The sequence below is a fragment of the Hippopotamus amphibius genome, chromosome 3 (genome assembly GCF_030028045.1).
Source record: "Hippopotamus amphibius kiboko isolate mHipAmp2 chromosome 3, mHipAmp2.hap2, whole genome shotgun sequence".
In the NCBI taxonomy this organism is placed as follows: Eukaryota; Metazoa; Chordata; class Mammalia; order Artiodactyla; family Hippopotamidae; genus Hippopotamus; species Hippopotamus amphibius.
The window spans coordinates 19,604,072-19,627,553 of NC_080188.1; the positions used below are offsets into that span (position 1 = coordinate 19,604,072).

At 40.8% G+C, this 23,482-nt stretch overlaps 1 protein-coding gene across 2 annotated transcripts in view; it reads left to right on the forward strand.

Moving 5' to 3' along the window:
* Positions 1 to 300: 300 nt before the first annotated feature.
* Positions 301 to 23,482, forward strand: part of RHOH (ras homolog family member H) — a 44,847-nt gene continuing 21,665 nt past the window's right edge. Inside the window, exons 1-2 of one of the 2 annotated variants that reach the window (XM_057727868.1) lie at positions 6,643 to 6,771; positions 10,185 to 10,270. The gene's annotated coding sequence lies outside the window, so the exon portion shown is untranslated. Of the gene's footprint in view, positions 391 to 6,642; positions 6,772 to 10,184; positions 10,271 to 23,482 lie in introns of those variants that run through there. The other variant, XM_057727869.1, reaches the window with a different exon arrangement.

A 23,482-nucleotide genomic window follows, 5' to 3' on the forward strand; every position in this document is an offset into this window, starting at 1 on the left:
ACTGAAACGTCTGCAACCCCCTGTTCTGAGCAGGTGTGCTGAGCTGCAGTTACCCTGTGATGTTTGCGCCCAAAGCGAAGATCCCTATCTAGGCAACAGTAAAATATGAATGTGAGAAGAAGCAGTGATGGCCTTCTTCTTTTTTAAACAAGTCAGAATTTCTACATTAGAGAAGATCTTGTATGCAATGCAGGAGTCCCCTGGGAGTTCATGCACTTGACCCAAAGACGTTACTCTTACCCACATTATGTTCCAAACTCCTCGCCTGGATTTCCACTTAGAGCCTGAGGCACAGTCTTTCAAATTTCTTCAATGATAGCCAATCTTTGTCCTCTTTGGGTGGATTTGATTTTGGGAGACAGCCCTTTGGAGCTACATCCGGTGAATAAGGTAGGTGACCAAGCCAGATTATATTTTGAGTCAAAAACAAGTTGTAAATGGAATGCAGCACTACTGGTTTTCTTTTGTAGTTTATTAAGCTGTCTCTGAAGGTCCTAAAAAGGTTCTAAAAGTGCTTTGCCTGATGTCTGCAGGGTTGGAAAAGTGCATTCACTAACCAGGGACTTCTCTGAAGGGCAACGGGCACTTAACGACATTAGCTCTGCTCTGAAACTTTAAGAAAAAAGTTACACCACAGCTTGAATGATTATGTTGGGTGCTATCATCTTTTGTTAGGAGACCCTGCATTGTTATGAATTATGGCTCTGCAATAAAAAGAACCAGGATGTAAATGTTTGCTTGATAAACACTGTCATACACGGCAAACAGACCAGGATTAAAATGGCAGTTGAGAATCCTGAGAACCTGCCATTCACTGAAACAAAAGGCAATACATTATGTTACATTAAAACAGTTAAAGAGAAAATAGATGATGAGAATCACAGCCAGGGAAATGATGTTTTTATAGCGATGGCTATAAGAGGGAACCTAGAAGATATTTGAAATGATACTCTTTTCTGGTTAGGGAGGCCGTTGTTTATAATAAGTTAAAATGCCTAAGGAGGAAATCATTCATGTGATTTCTAGCCTGTGGCATTTCTAGGATATTTTAATATTTAGAATTTTAAAGCGTGTTTTATATGAATGTATTTTTACGCTGAAAGTGATACATTCGAGTTAAGCTCTTTCTCTTATGAAGAGCTAGTATTTTACACTCCCCATCATAAAATCTCTCAATCAAAAGGAATGCGTGTTTTGGTTTAATACAGTTGTTTATCACTTTGTGGGGAGCTGGGTAAAAATAATTACAGTCTGACTAATGCCCTAGTTTTGAAAATCAAAACATTCAGTCAAAGTTTTAGTACATACTTCCCATCTTCAGAATCCAGTGAAATATTTTATTTTATTAGGTGGCATGTTGTGAATGAGGGTCCGTGTAAACATTAAAAGCTGCTTACTAAATCAAAATCATTTCCCTTAGTACTCTAACAGTAAGGAGGAGGGGAGGCATCTCACTAACCCAGGGTACAAATAATGTAGTAAATGATTGAAATCGCGGGGTTTCCAAGGTTTACTGTTTTTTTACAATTACCATTGTCATTAAGAGTTCTTTCTGGTCTAAATGACAGAGACCTTTGCCATGAGCAAGAATGCCACTTATGACGCGTGAGTTCAGAGTGCACAGACCGTTGTTATATTATTTAAAAACCCTCAATAAAAGAGGTCCTGGTTCTCATGAGGCTGTTAAAGAGAAAATAAGTTGCGGGTCTGCCGTATCAGAGGACATTTCAAATGAAGACGTTTTTGAGAAAGCACCTCTTGACCTTTCGTGGATTGCGTATGCCGCAGAATCTCAGAGGAGGGGTGCTCGGGGGAGAGAAAATGGACCTGTGGCTCGGGGCTCAGGCTGCGTCCCTGTCCCCACCGCAGCCCAGATCTCCCCGCTGGGAGCCGGCAGAGTGAAGAGCCGCAACGGCTGGACGGGGTGAAGCTTTGTTCTGCTTTTGTGACCATGGAGTTTCGTGCAAATTATTTAGCCAGCTGAGGTCTCCTTGGCTGTAAAATATATTTAAAAATGATTACGGCATAAGGCTGTCGTGAGGATGAGATGAGAGGATCAATCTATGGGTCAGCAAATGGTTCCTCAGTAGCTGACTAATTAGTGCCTGAGACGCACCAGTGAGCGAGGCCGGGCCCTGGGCCTCGAGGGCGTCTGAGCTGGGTGTGACAGGGCTCTTTGGTGTGTGCTTGGCAGTGTTAACAGAAGGTGCTGTGCGGACTCATGGGAGGGCACTAGCCCATCTCACAGTGGGTTGTGTGGTTGTCGCGGAAGTCTTCCTGAATATGGCTTATAACAAGGGACGGGATTCTACTGGGAACTCCACGCCTATAGTCTCCTTCCTTCCCACCACTCAGAGTTCCCCAGGATTTCCCCTCAATTCTGTCCCAAGGCTGGACCATAGAGCATCAGAACTGACACACCCAGAGGTGTGTGTGTGTGTGTGTGTGAGCGTGTGTGTGTGTGTAAGTGTGTACATGTATTTTAGGTTATTTGCTTCCTCCCCTCACCACTACCCCTGTCTGTTAAAAGATAGAGAAAGACACACAGAGAGAGAACCAAACAGAGAGATTTCCAGAAAAGGGAGAAAGTTAGATAGCTGTCTCCCAACCTTCTCCCACTCCCATCCAGAAAATTCCCTCTGAGATGAAAATATATGTGAAGGCTAGAGGTGTATAAGAGGCAAGAGGAAAAACCATTTCTAGACGTCAGGAGCAGGAGGCGGTACAAAGCCTGCCTCTTTGAGAACATCTAAAACTACAATTACATACACAGAGAGAGTAAGTCTATCAGAAGAGGCAGGGGTGTCAGCTGGGGAGCCAGGAGGGCAAGGGGCGTCTTGCAGCCACATGGCAATACCCTTCCCAGCACCGTGCAGGGCGGGGTGGGGGTGCTTGGTCCTGCGGACACGCCCCATCTGCCCTTCTCTGGAGTCTGTATGCCCTTTTGTGGAGAAAATGCACAAGGCCCGAGGCCCTGAACGTACACACCATGGCTTTGGTGCCTTCTTGCTTTGTTTCCCAAAGGGCAGTGTCTCACCTTTTCCTGGAGGTGGAGGGGGCCTACCCCTGTAGGCAGGTGTCCTTGCCTGACTCCTCTGCTTTCTCAAGGGACACTGGGGCACTGAGAACACCACTGGATCTCTTGTTGGAGGTACATCCAATTTTCAGCTCTTTGTTGCCCCAAATCTTTTGGAAGCTTGGACGAGAAAACAATTTTATCCTGAGCTTTCAGAAGTGTTTCTAAAGTCTGTTTTCATCTCTGCGTTGAACTGGCATATCAAAGCAGCGTCCTGGGGCAGCACACATTGTACTAATCCCTTCACACACCCTCCGCTTCGTGCAGCCTGGGATTGCTTTTAGTCAACTCTTTCATGAGATGAAATCAACCGACACGGAGGAAAAATGTAAGGAACCGTCTCACAAGACTGGCGGCTGGCTGTTTTTTGTCTCAGGAGAGTGTTTCACTTCGGTTGTGATATCCTCCTATGAGAATCCAGGAGCCAAGTTTCTCTTTAGTCTCCGCACCGGGAGCCAGGAAGCGCTCACCATCCTGAGCAGTGTGCTCATGGCTATTCAGTGGGCACTGAGTTTTTTATGTGGCAGTGTTTGCTGCTTCACACTAGTTGCTTAAACACCTAGAACATGGCATTTTCATTTTCTCTATCAACCTCACCCCTGATTTTAGCTTAATTTTTGTCTTCATTTCTTTTAGCCTCATCTTTCCATTTTTTGTTTTTAATTTGCTTTATTTTGCTAAGGTGTATGTATTTTTATAAGCTGCCCTAAATCTTTTGATGACCGAAACTAGAGGTAAAAAATAAATATCCACTGGCCATATGTTCTGCTTACCTAATAACGTTTTTTTTAAATAAATAAATTTATTTATTTTATTGGCTGTGTTGGGTCTTTTTTGCTGTGCGCGGGCTTTCTTTTAGTTGCGGTGAGTGGGGGCTACTCTTCGTTGTGGTGCGCGGGCTCCACATTGCCGTGGCTTCTCTTGTTGTGGAGCACGGGCTCTAGGCACGTGGGCTTCAGTAGTTGCAGCACATGGGCTCAATAGTTGTGGCTCATGGGCTCTAAAGCACAGACTCAATAGTTGTGGCGCACGGGCTTTGTTGCTCCGCGGCATGTGGGATCTTCCTGGGGCAGGGATCGAACCCGTGTCCCCTGCATTGGCAGGAGGATTCTTAACCACTGCGCCACCTAGGAAGCCCACCTAATAACGTTTTAATCGTGATCTGACTTTCTTGGGAGAATTTTCTAGAACGAGATATGTGCATATCAGAGGTTTCAAGGCTCTTACCTGCCAGATTGAGTTCTTGCTGCACGTTAACAAACGGATGCCTGAGTTCATGGAAGAGTCTCTTACTGCCTTAGTCGTTGTGTGGCCATCTCCGAGAATACTCATTTTTCACCACTTATTCCTGCCATCACTGCACACCAGACCCATCACTTCCTCTTTCACTTCCTTGAACATGCCAGGCTCTCTCCCACCTCAGGGCCTTCGCAGATACTATTGCCTCTGCTTGGAGTGTCTTTCCTTCTACTCCCCTTCGGTTCCTCTTTTTCATCATTAGAGTGGTAGTGTCGCATTAGAATGACAGAGGAGTTAATATTGATGCCCAGGCTCCAACCCAGACAAATTAAACAGGAATCTCTGGGGGTGGGGCTTAGCTACTGTTTTTTTGTTTTTTTCTTTTTTTTGGGGGGGGGGCGCTATGCTGCACCACCTGCAGGATCTTATTTCCCTGGTGACAGAGGGACCCGACCCCTGCAGTGGGAGTGCAGAGTCCTAACCACTGGATCGCCAGGGAATTCCCTAGGTACCAGTATTTTTTAAAAATCTTCTCAGCCAGGGCTGAGATTCACCGCTTCAGGTCTCACCTTAAATGTCAGCTCACCAAGTGGCCCTCTTTGACCACCCCGGTATGTAGATACGGCTTGCTCTCTAGTTTAGCTTCGTCTCCCATTCCTTTGCAAGAGTTATTACGATGCGTAGCTATTGCATTTGTATGAATGTTTTTGTTTGTCTCCTCTGACTAGGACACAGGTGCTACCAGCACAGGGAATACATGTCTCAGCCTTTGTGTTTCTCTTCAGGTCACAGGGTCAGGTGCATAGCAGGATACTGAGTCTGCAGCAATGAGGGAGTGAGGTGGTCCTCAGATGATGCATGCAGGTCCGAGCGGCCCCCTAGAAGCCAGCCAAGGGTTGCTAGCAGAATATTATGAAAGAATCCATGTAAACAGTCAGTGGCTATCTTAACTGGCCAAAAGGCTGTACACACTTTCCTTTCGTCTGGCTCTGGTGTCCCAGGATTTTTCAAGTGAGATTTTTTTTCTCTTTTTGGCTGCCCATGTGGCATGTAGGATCTAAGTTCCCGACCGCAGATGGGACCCGTGCCCCCTGCCGTGGAAGCGCGGGGTCCTAACTGCTGGACCAACCAGAGAAGTCCCTCGAGTGAGATTTGTAAATTGATCCTTACGCACGGCACCTCCGTTACATCCATGTCTTTCCCCTTGACTTGATTTTTGACCCTCATGGGTGAGAGATTCCATCTTGCTCATCTTTGTGTGCTCTCCCCCAACACCAGCACTGGATCTCGCACACAATAGGGGCTCTATAAATGCTTGTTGACTTGAATGGAGTTGATTTCATCCTTATGGCATGTAGGCATTTTGACCAAGATGTCACCTTGGGAGGTAGCATTTATGATTATTTAGGGATTTGAGGCAAGGAGGATTGTGACCACATCGTGAAAGTTAAATATATTGGTGTAGGCAACTCAGCCATAATCGAAATACGTGCGGATGGCTCTGCACCTGGACTGCCCTGAAGGACGGAAAGAGTAAATTAGTATTTGGAGGCAAATAATGAAACTCTGAGGAGTCTGAAAACGACTCAGTCACGTATCTCACAACACAGGTGCTGGTGCATCTAAGAGTAAACGCATGGCGGAGCTGCCTGAGTTTTCGCTGGGGCTGAGTCTGTCTTTTCCCAATTGTTATTTGGTAGTTACCAATAAAACAACCTGAACCGCCCACTTACCGTTTTCCCTCTATAGTCAGTATGTTCACCAAGCTGACATGAAAGTCTAAGGTGCTTTTCCCGAAGCTTAAATTAGCCAAGATCAGTCTGTGGAGCGGCCTTGTGGCTTTTTTTTTTTTCTTCTTGGTTTATTTTACTTCCTTAAGGAATCATCTTAGTTTTTCATGCTTCCTTTCCACCGTTTTATATAGGTGATTTGCTGGTGAGAAATGGGGGGAAGGGGCGAGGGAAATGGTCCCCAGAGAGCTGATAAATTCAAGGCAAATTCAGCCATGCAGCAAAGGCCTTATTCTGTCTCTTATCTGGGGAAGTTTTCATATTGTCATGGAGGGAAATGCACATGCACAGATACATACACACATCACCAAACCCACACGAATGAAACCCCGTCTTCGGAGAAGCCAGCTACAGGAAACTGACATGCACAGGAACTCGATAATCTCTTTTGTCACATTCGGATTGTTCCTGCGGCCTCAGTCACCACGCACACTAAACCCAACCATCTTGGGTTGGATTCTCTACTAGTCCAGCTCTCAGAATTTTAGGTCTTCCGAGGTGAAACAGTTATATTCTTGGGGAGGAAGAAAAGATTGATCATAGAAGAAAATCATAGTAGTGAAAGGCCTTGGGCTGCTTTTGTTTTTACTTACCTGCACCAAACACATTTGACTTCCGGCGTCAGTCATTTTGGTGTCCAGAAATTTCTTTGGCATTCTACAACAGGTAAGACTTTTGCTTCTTTAAAAATATTTCTTCAGTGTCAAAAGAGATCTTTCTGATTTTATTTAACTTTTACTATAAGGCTCAACATAGTGATTACCCTGTTCAACCTGCTGTAAAGTACGGAACCACGTTACGCGGGCAAGGGGAGTTGCTCTGATATCCAACTACCCTCCACCTCTGCCCAAGTCTAACAAGATGCATGTAGTTTTTGAAACATTAAAAGTTATAATAGTTCGTTTTTCAGTTTTCCAGATAGTCTCCTAGAGAATTCATGTGCTTGTGATGAGCAATAACTGAGCTCAAATATTTGGGTAGTTTAAATATCACCCAATGTTTGATGAAGTAAATCCAAAGATCCTCTAAGTTGTGCAGATATGAGTTTAAAAATTTTCTAATTCAGAAAAGAAACAGAGCAAAAATCCAAATGATGTAGTTCGTGTCTGGAATTCCTAGCTTGTTGGTTTCACCTAGTCCCAATGCTAAAGACCTTTTTTCTAAAAGTGATATTTGATGTATAAGTACATATTTTTAAATTAAGTTAAATTTAGTTTTTGAGGTGGTTTGATTTGGAGACGTGCTATGAGGTACCAGTTGGTAGCCTGGGTTGTAACTAAACAAGGTTTGGGAAATCACTGGTTTGGGGTTCTTTATTAAATTAAAGCTGGCATTGAAATATTCAAGTAAACAACAAGTATTTGATAATCACTTATTGATTCTAAGTTGGTGTCGTGAAGGATAGAAGAGAAATGTGAAGAATTCTCTATTTTGAAGGATCTGGTAGCCATGGTAGCAACTAAAATTCAGGAAGCAGTGCAAGATGGGAATTAAGGGATGGATGGGGTGACCACAGACTGTAAGAGTAATAGCACTTCTGCAAACGAGATTTGAGGGTAAGCTGCAGTAGTCTGAAAGACATGGGCCTTGGAAAGATAAGAGATTTTAGTAGATGGAGGGGAGGGTTAATTCAAACTGGAAGGACTGTGTGGGCAAAGGCACAAAAGTGAGACCGACTAGAAGATGACCAGCCCCGTTGAGGAAACCGACCTGAGAAAAGACAAAAGTGTGTTTTATACATTGGCAGGAAATAAGCTTAGAAAATTAAGGTGTAGACGGGTTACGGAGGACCTTGAGAGGCTGCTGAGGAAAAGAGACTACTCCATTCAATGGTCGTCTGGTCTTCTTCTGCCTTTGGGCGCCTCTGTCTCAACTCTCAGAGCGCTAACAGAATTCCACGTGAGATCATTGCCTCTGCGTGCTTGGGGCTGCTTCGTGCGTCTCCACCCCTGTGATCCTCCACTTACCCTCCCTCTACTGTTCTCCCCTCGTACATTATTTATGCAGAGAAAGGTTTGTGTGGCTTAAGGTGCCTATAAGACCTCCGTTTCTGCTTCCTGCTTATTAAGGAGGCCCTTCAATCATCTGCTAATTAAAGTGGCCTTCCTCTTGGGAGGACAAGTTGGTTGACTGATTACAAGCAAGTCTCCCACTCCTCAAAAGTTAGGCCCCAAATCCCATGAATGGTATGTTACTCTGTATGTTACTTCCTTTGCCTGTCTGGGTGAGATGTTGTGGATATGCTGCTGCTCTTTTCCTAACGATTCCGAGCATTTTTTTTTTATTCTGGGCTATGAAATATCTGCATCCACATAGTAACAAAAGCACAGTACAGTGGATACTAACCCAGACTTTGAATACTGGTGCTATTGCTTCTAATCTATGAGAACCTCGGACGTGTTAGTTAACTTCTTCAATCCTCACATTAAAAAAGAAAAATCTGTAAAGTAGCTCTAGCAATAAATGAAAATATCTACTTCAGAGGATTTTTGTAGGGATAAAAGAGATAAAAATATGTAAAGCATTTAGCCTAGTGCCTGGAATAAAACAAACTCTCAGTAAATGTAGCTATTATGATTCTTATCAGGGCTGGGGACACTAGAATGAAGATGGTGTGGTCCCTGGCTCGGGAACATGATATCTCTAAAGTAACTTTTTTTAATGCAGTATTCCTTTAAAAGGAAAGTAGGAGTGATAAGTAGAGGCTGGGAATTAATATTTTTTAGGAACCAAGAATAGACTAGGCATAGGGTTAGATATTTTATAGTGATAATGTATAGGAAGAAAGGAAAACAAGATTAGAAACTGATTTTTAAGCCTTTCTGTAGCAAATTCTCAGATTTAACAAGACAACTCTGAGTGACTGCTGTGTTATTTGTGGGCATCTGTGGCTGATGCTCTCTGAATGCACTGGGTGGAAGGAGAGAGTACTTGGAAGTAGAGGCAAGTGGGTGACTCTTCTTCCTTGGTCACTTTAAATTAAATTATTTTATGATATATTTTAATTTTAGTGCTGGTGAGGCACAGCTGAAAATCCACTTCTATTTCAGAAGTGGGACCATTTTGACAGTGAGTGCCCAAAGTGCTTATTTGAGTTCTGGATGCTTGGGTCTGGATGAAAGCCGAGATTAAAAAGCATCCTGGGGACTTCCCTGGTGGCACAGTGGTTAAGAATTTGCCTGCCAATGCAGGGGACATGGGTTCGATCCCTGGTCAGGGAAGATCCCACATGCTGCGGAGCAACGAAGCTGTGCTCCACAACTACTGAGCCCACACGCTGCAACTACTGAAGCCCGCATGCCTAGAGCCCGTGCTCCACAGCAAGAGAAGCCACTGCAATAGCCCCCCAGCTTGATGCAACTAGAGAAAGCCTGTGTGCAGCAACAAAGATCCAACCCAACACAGCAAAAGAAAAAAAAAAAAAAAAAAAAGCATCCTGTTTTCCCGTTCCGCTCTCCAGATCAGAGATTCTTTTGGGTTAGTAAGTGCCTTTTAAAAATGCAAATATGGCCAGGATATTTGTCATGCAGGGAATTCTCAATTATACATGCAGAATACTTTGGTCAAATTATAATATTGTTTTTCTTTCTAGAGCCCCACTAATATCCTAAGGAGGAAATCTGGGGGCTTTGTGTATGGAAAGGGGTGGACACAAGTCAGGATGGGATGCCAAAGTGGAGTGTGCTGGAAGGCAGCCTGACAGTATTGAGTGCTGGGCTGGGCAGTGAAGGGGGTGGTCGGAGATGGAAAGGGTGAAGAGAGGGACATGGAAGGTGCCAGGATTAAGGCTCCTCCTCTAAGGCTCTACAGTCATGTGATTCCAACAGCTGCTTGAATGCCCTAAACAACTTCTTGATGCCTTGCATAGCAAGTTATCTTACCGTTCCCGGATTTGGACCATTGTTCAGAGACAGTTTGATTTGTCTGGTTCTGGCCTGGAATCACAGTTCCTCAAGCTGGCTTGACATCAAAACCCTTTGGGAAGTTTTTCAAAAATAGCAATTCTCATGTCTCACAGCCCAGCCCTGGAATGGGGTCCAGGAACCTGTGTGATAAAAATACAAATTTTTTCCTCCCAGGTGACTTGGGGACAGTTGTTCTGTAGGTGAGCATTTGGGAGCCATTGAGCCAGAACTCTCCCACCAGGGCCCCAAGCAGCGAGATGGTAAGTCGAGGAAGTGTTGAAATGAGGTAAAATGATCTTCCTTCTATTGTGAATAGGATCATCATACAGAAGTTTTTTCCTTTGTTTTGAATTTATTTCTCAGGAGAATTTCTGGGAGTGGGATGATTTGATCAAGGATGTGAGCATGTTTAGAGTCTTTGTCAACCATATTTACATTTTAACATGCAAATGTAGGGTGCCACTTAAAAAATTCTAAAGTGTTATAGACATGTAGAGGCAATTCAGTATCACTCAGGGAAAGGCCAAGGAAAGGAATTTGCTTTCACGTGAGAAAGTGCCAAGTCACTTTCTCGTTTCTCTTTTCCAGTAAAACAGAATACTAATGAATTACTTTTGGAAGAAAATTTCAAAGCATTACGGAATGCTCGATTGCTTCTTTGATCATAAGTTGAATTTTTCTTATCACTACATTTTAGTTTCTTGTAAAACCGAAGTCAGCAGTGACCTCTTCCCCGTTTCGTAGAAAGGAAAACCAAAGAAGAGAGTGGTTAAGCAACATGAATAGGGTTCTCATCACATTTGCCATGAGAGCTGTGTGTAGTCATCCAGTCATTATTTGAGTGAATAAATATTGAGTAGTTTTTAACAGGTGACCCATGGAAAAATACTAGTAAGGTGAATGTATGAAGAGAGTATTATCCAAATTGGAGGAGGATGGGCAGAATGAATTGACCCAGATAGACCTCCTGCTCCATCTTTTTTTTCATATAATGTTTTATTCATTATGTATTATCATAATCTGCTAACCTAAAAGCGTGGTTATTGCTTGTGGCACAGATGGAATCAGGTGAATTTTTAATGGCGTCAATAAAAAAAAAGATGTGCTTTTGCAAAATATCAGGTGAGATATATGCAGTGGTGTGTGGGAGCCTGCACTTGCTTGCAAGAGCTGATTGTGACATTTTCAGAAATTTTGCAAGCCAGTTCTTAAACACAGTCACTATTAAAAATTAAATTCTATAAATCACAGTTAAATAAATTATATTAAAAATAAAGGTTATACTAAAAACATTACTCCTGACTATTTAGCACATTTTTACTATCATCTGTGCTTTTGAAGTTATCTACTTCAATTTATCTGTGTGCTAGAAATATTATACAACGCTGTGCTATTAAGCATCTCTTCCCAGGTTTGTATTCAGTGATGTCATGTTCGTAAGTTGAAATTGACCATGGCAGGAGTATTTACATCACAAAAATTGGCAAACACTGTAAATCAGGCTGTCCATATCTTTTTTTTTTTTTCTTTTGAGGAAAGCCTGTTAAATAAACATTTACCAGCATACCACTGAGGAAATGTGTAAAATACAATCGTGGCAACTTGGCAATATGCATCATAAGCCATTAAAATGCTCATATACTTTGATCCATTAATTCTACCTCCAGGAATTTATTCCAAAAAAATAATTCAAAGAAGGAAAAAAATTAACGTGCATGAACAAGTTCACTGTATTGTTCTTATGAGAGAAAAATCTGAAAATAACCTAAATATTAAGCAGCAGTGATCAGGCAGCACTAACTCTGTGGAATATTTTATAGTCATTAAAGGTCATAATTAACAGTAGTTATGAAAATATATCTGATACGGTGTTAAATTAGAAGATCAGGATTACAATCTTCGCTTACATTCTGGTTTCATTATGAATGAGGATTAAATGTGAGCATAAAAAAATAAAGCATTTGGTGTGTTAGAATGGTGAAATAGTAGAATTTTGTTTTTACTTCGTGTATTGTAGGAGTGGTGTGTGTGCATTAAAAACTGTGGAGAAAACCTGTAAATAAGTGGTCTTAAGTAGTTTTAATATTTAAGGAGAAGGCTAAGGGGAGTTTTGTGAACCAGATGGGGCTTGCTTTTGACATACAGATGTGTACTGTGAACCCTGGGCAGGGTATCGTAAAGGGAGTTAGGATCTAGGCAGCCTGGGGTGGTGGATGCTAAGGAGGTTTCCTTAGGGCAGCTCAGGAAGAAAGAAGTGACTGGCAGCCTAGAAGGGGGACTTGCTAACATAGTCTGTGGAGACTGAGAAAGAGCCCAGAGAAAAGCTACTGTCAAAGGCGGGAGAGAGAGGCGAGAACATTTCTTAGGAAGAGAAAGGGAGATGCTGATCTCAGAGGTGAGCCAGGTGGGTGTGAAAATAGTTTCATTTTGATCCCAAAACAATAAGGCTCAAACCAGAAAGGAAGATGATTCTTCTAAATCATGGGTTCTCAAATCTCAATGTGTTTAAGTGTGTGTGTGTGTGTGTGTGTGTGTGTGTGTGTGTGTGTGTATGTAGGGGGTGAGCCAGTTACCTTGAGACTTAGGATTGAAGGGCTTATGATGTAAAAGAGGTATGACAACACAGAAAGCCCAGAAGGGACAAGTTATTGTGTTGCATCTATAGAAACAAACTAAAGACAGGAGACCATTCCTGTGATACTCCTTAAAGGGGAATATAGTTTGTGCCGTAAACTTCCCTTCTGCAGTTAAATAACTTTTGTCAGGCATTTGGACCAACTGAAAGTAGCTGTGCACAGGGGAACTACAAGTGGAAGCACAGAGAGAAATGATCACAGGGAGAGCCTGGGACCCATGACTATTCTATTTCAAATCATCGGGAAGTGGTAATCAAGAAGGAACCTGAGTTGGATATGTGATGCAATGTTCAGAAAACATTTGGGCCTTAGTGCATGATAATATCACATTAAAGAAGGAAAGAAAGCCTAATTTTTAATGAAATGGAGTACTTCATATACAGAACTATGGCACTCAAAGTAGTCATACCAATCAGACGTGTGCCGTGATAACAACGTACGTATCACAAAATAAACACATTGAAAGTAAATGACATCGCACGAAGCAGCAGAAGTCATGGTCCTGAGACCGTCGGCTTCACCTGGCTTTAGAACTTTAGTGACAGTAAAAAGCTCTCAAATCACCTTTAATATCTTGGGTTCTTCCAACTTTACATTGAATATTCTTTTCTTTTTTTAATAAATTTATTTATTTATTTATTTATTTATTTATTTATTTATTTATTTTATTGGCTGTGTTGGGTCTTCATTGCTGCACACGGGCTTTCTCTGGTTGCAGCGAGCGGGGGCTACTCTTCATTGTGGTGCGTGGGCTTCTCATTGTGGTGGCCTCTCTTGTTGTGGAGCACGGGCTCCGGGCGCATGGGCTTCAGTAGTTGCAGCACACGGGCTCAATAGTTGTGGCGCAAGGGCTTAGTTGCTCTGCAGCATGTGGTATCTTCCTGGGGCAGGGATCAAACCCATGTCCCCTGCATTGGCAGGCGGATTCTTACCCACTGAGCCACCTAGGAAGCCCTACATTGAATATTCTTTAAAAAAGATTTCACATTCCCTATCGTCAGGGGCACTAGCCTCTTGGGACATGACGTGATAAATCAAGGATAAATCAACAACCCTTCTTAGGCATGACTCAGGGTCTGTTGGATATGCAAGATCTGGCACCTGAAGTCAGACCTCCTTCTGCAAGCACCTGCTGACTGTTCTTTTCCCTACTTCACAGGGTGTTTCATGGACTAATTGGCTTACACGTTAGAGCAGTATTTCCTAATCATTTTTTCCGTCATCAATTCCTTTGAGAATCTGATGAGAACCAACGACCGACTCCCTGAGAAAAAGTGCAGGTACAGGAACATACACATTTGTCACACACTTTTAGGAGATTTCGGGATCCTTTAGTGTGTATCCAAGGATGATCGGTAGTCTGGAGGCCTCATATTAAGAAATCCTGCCTGAGAGGCTGTCAGTAAGCAGAGAAGGCATTGCAGAAATTGAGAAAGTTCTAGTTATTGTTGATGTTGGATTTAGCTGCTAAAGAAAAAAGTTGCCTCTTCAGTTGATGGCTAAAACGAGAGCAAGATGGCGGGTGCATGTGTAATTTTATAGCACTGGATCCTTAAGCTGGGTAAACATGTGGGCCTAGAGCTGGTTCTCTTCAGAGTATATATGACCGATGCTTTACATCCATAATTCTGAATTCTCTTATGTGAAGCCAGGATCAGTAGCCATTTGGGAAAACAGTCTCTGAGATTCTACTTTAATGTCTTATTTATTGTCATGTGGTACCTAGCTGGCACAAGAAATGTAGGCAGGTTGTAAATGCCGATCTGGCCAACTCCAGAGTATAGTTAGTGGTTCTCAGTGAGTACTGGATACCCAGCCAGGCTGCTTTTAGAGGTGAAAGGCATTAGCCTGTGTGTAATGTGATTGCTTCTGAGTGTAAAATGTTGGTTTTCCTATCTGAAGCTGAACATCTGTTTTGGCCTTGATGACTTTGGTGATAGTACTTTTCCTGTGTAGCCTTTAGACCACAGAAGCCCAATTGGCTCTCTTCCGTTAGTCGGTACTTGACTTGCAGTTTGGGGAACTGGGTGTTTTCAGCTGAAAGCTCATGCTTTTGTCAATCTCCTGGTCACTCAGATGGTGATAGGGGCTGAGGCAGGGTGTGTAGATTTGTCCCAAATCTGTCATATTAATGGAGTGGGGGAGATACAGGATGGGAAGGGGAAATGCACCCCGTCTTCAACCCTTCAGAGAAAAGGTATGTGCAACTGCATAAAAAAAATTGAAATATGAGTCAGATTTCTCTAGGTCTGGCATGGTGTAAGAATTATACGTCTTTCTTTGAGGAAAGTCTGTGACAAATATATTCAAGTAATTAGTGCACCTCACCTTCTACAACCATTTAAATTATTGCACACCCATGACTAGGGCTCCTGCCAGCTTCAATTCAGTATATTCAATGTGTTTTTTGATGTATTTAGTTTATTTTAATTTAATACGTTTAATGCATTTAAATAATAATACTGCATCATAGAATCCTCAGTTACAGGCCACAGAACAGAAATATTCCATGTACACCAAAGACCAGTGGCAAACTTTCCACCCCCTTGTCTCCTGGAGATTGCTTCCCCAGCTTTGGCATTAAGTCCAGCAACCTAGTTGCTGATGTGGGGAACTGATTGGCATGTATCTTGTATCTCTTCCTTGATGTTTTTCCTTTCTTTCAGAGGTTCCTTTCTTTCCTGCAGGATCCCTACTTTTCCTTTGCTTTTCCTGGTGCTCTTCCAATGGCCGCCTTCTTGAGCACTTCTAAATACACGTCATCGTAAACCTTTTCCTCAGTTGCCACAAAAAAACTCTGCCTGCCTTTGTTCCAATCTTGAACTGAAAATGATCTCAACCATGATTGAGGAATGTAAGAATGCCTGTGATTAGTCCTTTTAACAAGGAAAAGGAAAGCTGTATATTTGGATTCAAATTTAAACAATGTAAAACCATTGTCATCAGCTGCAAAAACTTTTAAAGGGTCTAGAAATACCCTTTGGTATATTTTTGGGGAATAAAACCTGATTTTCCTCAAGCTCCAATAACTTTGGACAGTAACTTGCTGTAATTTATGTCGATAATCTTTCTCTCTCACTCTCTCTTGTCTGGCTGTGATAAGGGAGTAGAAGAGGGTTTTGGGTATATACAGGAAATAGGAGGGGAAAAGTCAGAAAAACCTTACATGTTGACAGTACTACAACTTCCTACATTTACTAAAACGATACTGTCACTCTATTCCTATACACAGAATATCTGGCAATATCAGAGAAATGTCTGCAATAATGTTGATTTTAAAAATATAGTAGTAATTCATGTTCACTGTAAGAAAATATGGCATATGCCTTTTAACCTAAATATACGTGTATACATTTTATTTGTGAGTATTTAAGTTTTTGTGTATTAAAAACACCATCATGCTAGTGCTTTCCCTTCAAAATGTGCAGAAACTATAGAAAGGAGCTTAAAGTAAACATTGCTTCTTAATATAAGAGAAATACAGCTGATGCTCAAATGGATGACTTGAATTAATGAAAGGCAAGCAGCTGTGGTAACTTTTCTGAGTCCCGTAGCTATCTTTTCTTCCTTTTCATCCTCTACATCTCAGGAAAAGTGATTTCAAGATGTAGATTGTGGAAATGTTTCTATTAGATTCTAGAGGCATGAGAACGCACGGGCAGTTTTGGTACGGTGGCAGGGGAGTTCCACGTAAAACTTGGACCAAAAGTTCTAAACCCAAACCAATAGTTTTGGATTTCCCCAAGGGCTACCCATTGACATGTCATCCAGGAAAGACCCAACACACACAAATATGGAAGGAAAAACAAGCGTTTCTCTTCCAACAGGGACTAGACTCTTGTGGCTTTCAGTTTAGAAACTAGATTGTGCAATTGTACTCATGAAAAAAAAGTTATCAGCATTTTCAGCTTAAGCTCATGTTCAACTTTTTTTTCAACCTGTGACCAGCCAACCTCACTTCGTAAGCTCCCTCCAATTTACGGTTCCTTTCTTTTCCTACATTCATTCATGCTGTTTGGAGTTTAAATATTATCACTCTTCCTTTATGTATCTGGTCATGACTGGTTTAAACAGGTACGTAGCTCGTTATTTTATCTACTAATTATAATTACTTCTTGTTTCTTTTGCCAATTTTGAGAGTGCTTAACGATTCTTAAAGACTATATTTTTAACAAATTACTAAAATGCATAATAAATGACAAAACAAATTCACTTGCCTTCATAGTCTTTTAGAATTTGATCAAGAACTTTTAAATTATTATCGTTTTTTGTTTTCCTATAAAATATTGGCAAAAGTACAATTTATAAAAAATATCAAGTAATGGAAAGTCTAATGACAATGTTTCATCAAATAGAAAATATTAATAAAAGATAAAAATTATATAAAAAAATAAATTGAAACCATTTTGAAAATCAGTGAGATAGGCAATGTGTGGGTGGGTGTGTTTTCCATGGAACCAATAAAGAAATTTATGCTAGATGCAAAAAAAAAAAAAAAAAAAATCACTAGTCAGGGAAAAAGAGTTGAGTGATCCCTTCTGCTCACCATGTAATATGCTCTGTTCTAAATTATTATTTTAAATTACTTTAAATGGCTATAGAAAGGCTTCATTTCAGAAAAATTGCAAGTAACTGGGCAGTATGAAGGAATAGACTTAAAATGTTCATATCCTCTGACTGCTTCTAAGAATTAATCCTAAGAAAACAGTACGTTTTATTATAAAAGCAAAGCTTTTCAACACAATGATTTTTTTATAATAGAAAAACCTAAAAATCATCTAAAATGTCCAACAGAAAGGTATGATTAAATAAATTTTACTTCAGCCTTGTAAATATTCATTAAGATTTTTTTGAAGAATGTTTAATAAGTGAGAAAAATTTTGAGTACAAAATTATGTAGTTTTGTTTAAAAAGGCCTACATATTTTTACACATTAATTCAGAATATGAAAGTAGATAAACCAATATGTTAAAAGTTATAATCTAGTGTATAAGATTATATATGATTTAAAAAAGATTTTTATTTTCCCTGTATTTTCTGTGATTTGCATATATTATTTTTAAAATAAAAAAAGTAAAAAATCCTTATTAAAAGAAAGTCACTTTATGGTGTGAGGTTAATAATAAAACTAGAAAAATGGTTTTGATGTAAGAATTGTTTTGACATTTTGAAAAAAACCTAATGCTTGAAAGCCCTAAGCCTATAATTAAATTTTATCTCTTAAGATTTAGAGGATCTTTGGATTTAAAGGGATTTTGAATTTCTTTTATCTTAAAACTTGAAAATCACTTTTAATAAGAGAGTTAGAGTTATTAAATTGGTTTGGTTTATGCTTTTAAAATAAGAGAGAATTAGCTTTAGCTAGTATCAGAATTTAAGTAAAATATAAAATATTTAAATGATGAATATATAAGATTATCTAAAAAATTTTAACGTGAAAAGATTCCCGAAGGGATCCTTTAAGAAGCACATATTCCTTATGCATCTTAAATATTTAATTTAAAAATAATTGACTTTCAAATATTTTGAAAGACATACCTACTAGGCAAATCATTAATTTGGTAGGAAAATTATCTTTTAGCTTTTCATGACTGTTTTTCTACACAGTAATATCAAGCATCAAGTTTGTTAGTTTCAAATGCTAAATATTAGTTGGAATACTTTACAATTATTTGAAAAGCTGATTAGTTTAGTGAAGGAAAGCATTTTCCTTTTAAACGTAAGTGAAATCTCCTGTTTGATTGTGTAATATTCCTGATCACATATTTTTGTGTGTTTTTGTTTGTGCTTTCTTCTGGCTTTAGTTTAACAATAATTTATGATCGTGTCAGACAAGCTAAGGTTCGTGCCACAGACAATGTGTCAGTTAGCAATGCTTTCAGCTGCATCATATACAATACCTAATGGTAATTTACAAAAAATCCAGATTCCCACATAAGAAGTCTGCAGCTCTGAGTTCCTGCCACTGCTTCAGTGGCTCAGTGATACTGCCTTTGCAGTTCTAGTGTCTTTCATTATAGCTACAAGATGGCTGCTGCAGCTTCCAGCCTTGTGCCTCCTTTGAGAGGCGTAGAATTGGGTGGATGTGGAAAGAAGGCTGATCTGGCAATGGCTGTTGCTTTTTCTAGGAAAACGAGAATTTTTCCAGAGATTCCTAAACAGACATCAACTTTCATGTCATTGCTAGGACTGGTTACGTGGCCAGCCCAGTTGTGAGGAAGGTAAGGAAACCGGAAGTAGAATTGCTGTATAATTGCTTTAGACCATGAACTCCCCACAGGGAAGCAAAGGGAAGGATGTTGTGGGAACGGGTTTAGGGTAGGGTTGGGGTGAAGGTAGATGCGGTGGTGATGATAATCCCTAAGGAGGAGAATTGTTTATTGGTGGGGAGGAGAGGCAGAAAAAAAGATATTACTCTTTTTATGTATATAGCATAGGTATACACACAATACATAAACAGAGTATATCTATGGTATTAAAATTTCATGGGTGAGGTGATTAGGAAAAAGTGTCTCAAAAATGCTCTAAGGTGGATGGTAATGAAAAAAACCTTGAGAAGTAGTGGCCTAGGCCAAGCATGCTCCATTGCCTAAGGTTTTGCACATTGTCTTACAAACAAAATTGGATTATTAATGACAAGGAGAGGTTGGGATATTGAGTAGAAAACTAACAATGCCTGCCATAGATAATGTCATAAATTAAATTAAGGAACAACTTACATTATCTTGTAATTGGTGGTCTTCTCTCATTGGATTGTGGATTTCTTAAGAGCAGGAGCTGTGTTCTATTCATCTTTGTATATCAGTACACTACGCCCTCGATATATATATTTTGTGTGTTGAATGGACCAATTACCCCTAGACATTAATTTGAACATATTTCCCCACCCAAAAGCCATCAGTGGCTTCCAGTTCCTTATAGGCACAAGGTCTACCTTCTTATTCTCATTTCCTACCACTTCCTCAACTCTGGTCTGGGGTCCAGGCACACTGATCTACTTGGTCCCCACACACATGTTTGGTCTCAATCCTCTGCCAATCCCTCTCTTCTAACGCCTTTCTCCTCAGAGACTCTATTCTAGGTCACCTCCTCTGGGAGTCTTTAGGTGGTTCCACTTGCCTAGAAGACCTTTTGCTTTGTCTCCAACCTTTTCAAATTCTTCCCTTCACAGCCTAGCTTAAGTCCTGCTTCTCTGCAAGTCTTTACAGTGCCCCCATCCTTTTTCCTTTTTTTTCTTCCCTTTTTTTGGCAGGGGGAGGGGGATTTAATGATTCCTATCCTTTTAAGATCCTGTTGTGTTTCTGATCTGTTTCACGCTTTGATGTACCTAATTAAGTAATTAAGTGTACCTAATGTCTTTAGTTGTTAGTTACCTGACTCAAGCTTCTGTATCTTTTCACCACAATAGGCTAAATTCCAGGAGAGTAGGGAATCTCTCACAAAGTAGTGCTGCGCATCTAGGAGGCAATTAATAAAAGCTGGTTAAGTAATAAACAAAATCAATAAATATCAGTAGATAAAATGAAAGCCAAGAAGTAGTTGGACATTTTGTTTTCTTGGCAGTTCTAAAACCCACTGTACACTCTTTGTGTTTTACCACTAATAACCTAGTACCAGGGGATTCACTCACAGGAGAGAAACCTAAAGGACTGATTTAGGAGCTAGAAACTGTCCACTAGCTGGGTTCTGCCTGCCATTGCCTGATCCTCTCTGCATGAGAGAATTGGAAGCATAGAGGTGTGGTGTGAAACTCAGGGCTTTGGAGGTAATCAGGGTAAAGTTATTTAATTTCTCTGGATCTCAGTCATCACATCTATAAAGTTGGGATAGTATTATTTGCCTTGTGGGATTGTCGTGAGGATAAAATGAGGTCATACATAAAAGTGCTCCGGGACTTCCCTGGTGGTCCAGTGGTTAAGAATCTGCCTCCCCATGCAGGGGACACAGGTTCAATCCATGGCTGGGGAACTAAAATCCCACATACCTCAGGGCAACTAAGCCTGTGTGCCGTGACTACAGAGCCCGTGCTCCGCAATGAAAGATACCACATGCCGCAACTAAGACCTGACGCAGCCAAAAAAAAAAATAAATATTAAAAAAAAAAGCGCACACTTCAGGATCTGTCACCGAGTAGGCACGCAATAAATGGTGCTGTCGATGGCTTGGTTTATCTGTCCGATGTTTTGGGGGAAATATGTCTTTGCTTTACTGAATTTCCCTCTTAACATTCCCCTGAGGAGAAGTCACTTAGGTGTACTTATTTAAAAGGCATTTCTACCCAAGGAGTTGGAACAAGAGTAGTATCTACATTTAATTGTATTTCGAGCCGGATTGAAACCCTCCTATCACATGCATGACGAGAGAAGTGCTAGAGGTGAGTGGTTACTCCTGGTTAGGAGGCCAATGACAGAGATGCAATTGAACCCAAATATCCTGACTCCTGACTGGGGCTATTCCCCCTTGTCTAGTGTTGCCAGATCTAGCACATAAAAAACTAGGATGCTGGTTAGATTTTGAATTTCAGATAGACATAGTTAGTATAAGTATATTCCATGGCCATTAGTTAAAAAAAAGCAAGACAAAACACCTTTTAAAGAACAAATTAGAAAAAAATAGATGTGAAGGGAAAAGCTTATTGGCAAGCTATTTTAATAGGAGTTGAGAACTTGCCTATACAAGGAGAAAATGGCACTATGGAGAAGTTAATATGTTGATTTTTTAAAAAATTGTTTTATTATAAAAATTTCAAACACATCTAGAAGTCCCCATATACCTATCACCCAAATCCAGCAACTGTCAAGATATTGCCATATTTGTTTCATCTGTTTTCCCCCTTTGCTGAAATACTGTAAAGTAAATTCCAGACATCATGTCACTTTACCCATATATGCTATGCATCTCTAAAATCAAGAATATTCTCTTACTCTACAACATGGCCATTCGCCCACCTATCAAAATTAGCAGTAACGCTTTGGAACCTCCTAATACCCAATCCATAATCATATCTACCTGATTGTCTCAAATATACCTTTTTATAAATGGCTTATTTAATTCAATATTTAAACAAGGTCCATCCATTACATGGTTGTTATGTTTAATGTTGATTATTATTATTTTTTTTAATGTTGATTATTTTTAATGGCAAAATGAGGTATGAAGAAAGACACTGGCTGATGTCTGAGGGTAGTTTTTATTTAGAATCATAGCAAGGTGTTTGACTGCTCTTCTGTAGATAGTACTGCACAAAGACCAAAAAAGATTTTGCAGATAGCAATGTCATAAATGATTGTTTATGAGAAGATCCATTATGGTAGTTCCATTGCTTTGTTTACAATGGATAAAAAAGAAAGAAAATGGAGAAAGAGAATTTGGGGGGGTGGGTGGGAGGGTGATTGTTTTTTTGTGTATGTGTGTGCTGAAGCTGCTTCAGATATAATTTGGGGATAATAATATAATAATCCTGACTTCCCAGATTGTGAAGATCAAATGAAAAGCTGTCTGAGAAAGCTGTGCTTAGCTGTGTAACAGTGTTTCTCCAATTTGACTGTGCTTCTGAGTCATCCTAGTACTTTAAAAATAGCTTCTCCGGTTCTTCCCAGACCTACTGAATGTGAATGTCCCCATGAGGGGCCCAGGAAAACATTTTAAACAACCTCTACTTTTGATGATGCTCAAATTTGGAGATTACCAACTTTACCCACTGAACATTGATCAATTTATCCGTAAACTGAGGGAATTCCTTGGTGGTCCAGTGGTTAGGACTCTGTGCTTCACTGCCGTAGTCCTGGGTTCAGTCCCTGGTTGGGGAACTAAGATCCTGCAAGCTGCTTTGCATGGCCAAAAAAATTAAAAAAAATTATCTGCAAATTGAGAATGATGGTACTTCCCAGGGCTAATGGTATATCACAGCACTGTGGGTCGAGTAGCAAATGCAGTGAATAAACACCAAGTGCTTCCTTAATACCTCAGTCATGATCAGTGTTATGAACCCAGGTGATCCTCATCCACACATTGGACACTTGACCTTGAGATGGGTTATAATTCCTCAGCCTTCTCTGTTCCCCCGGCAACATTTAGTATAGCGCCCGGCAGGTAGTCAGAGTGCAGTATGTATTGGAGGAATGAACATACGAATGGTATTATTGATGGTTCAGATCAATGACATTCCAGATTATCAATCCACAGGCAATACAGGAGACTGATAGGCCACCAGGGCTTTTCCTGTTTAGGAGGGGCCCAGATTTAGATGGGAACGACCCAGAGAATGGGATTAATGCCCAGTGTCTTCCCTCTCTTTGTATACAGTTTTTGTATACTTTGTATACGTTTTCCTCCTCCAATCAAAACTGGCTTTGAGGATAGAATGAGACTTGCAGCACATGCATATAAATGTGGAAATGGTAAAAAGGGCTTTATCGTCCAAGGATGTTCGCGTTTCGACAAAGCGCTGAGCCTCTGGAGAAAGGGCTACTTCAGTGGTGGGAGGGATGAGCTGTTGGGACGGGACTTCCCGTCACCCGGATGTCCTCTGTGGAGGCGGGTAACTTCTGGTGAGGCTGTCCCCTGAAAGGGACCTGCGGTGCCTGCTGTGCTGGCTGGTTGGGAAGCCCATGCATCAGACTTTCTCGCAGGGGATCCTTATCAGCAGGGACGGCAGCTACTTCTGATAGACTGGGAAGCCACTTCCTTTGCCATCTCCCTGTGGGGAGTGTTCCCCTGAGCTGGGCCTCTGGATGATCCCAGATCAAGAATTGTGCTGTGGGGATCTTACCAGATACTTCTGAACTACTGTTGTGCTTCAAAATGAGGAGCCCCAAATGCTCAGTTCTATGCATG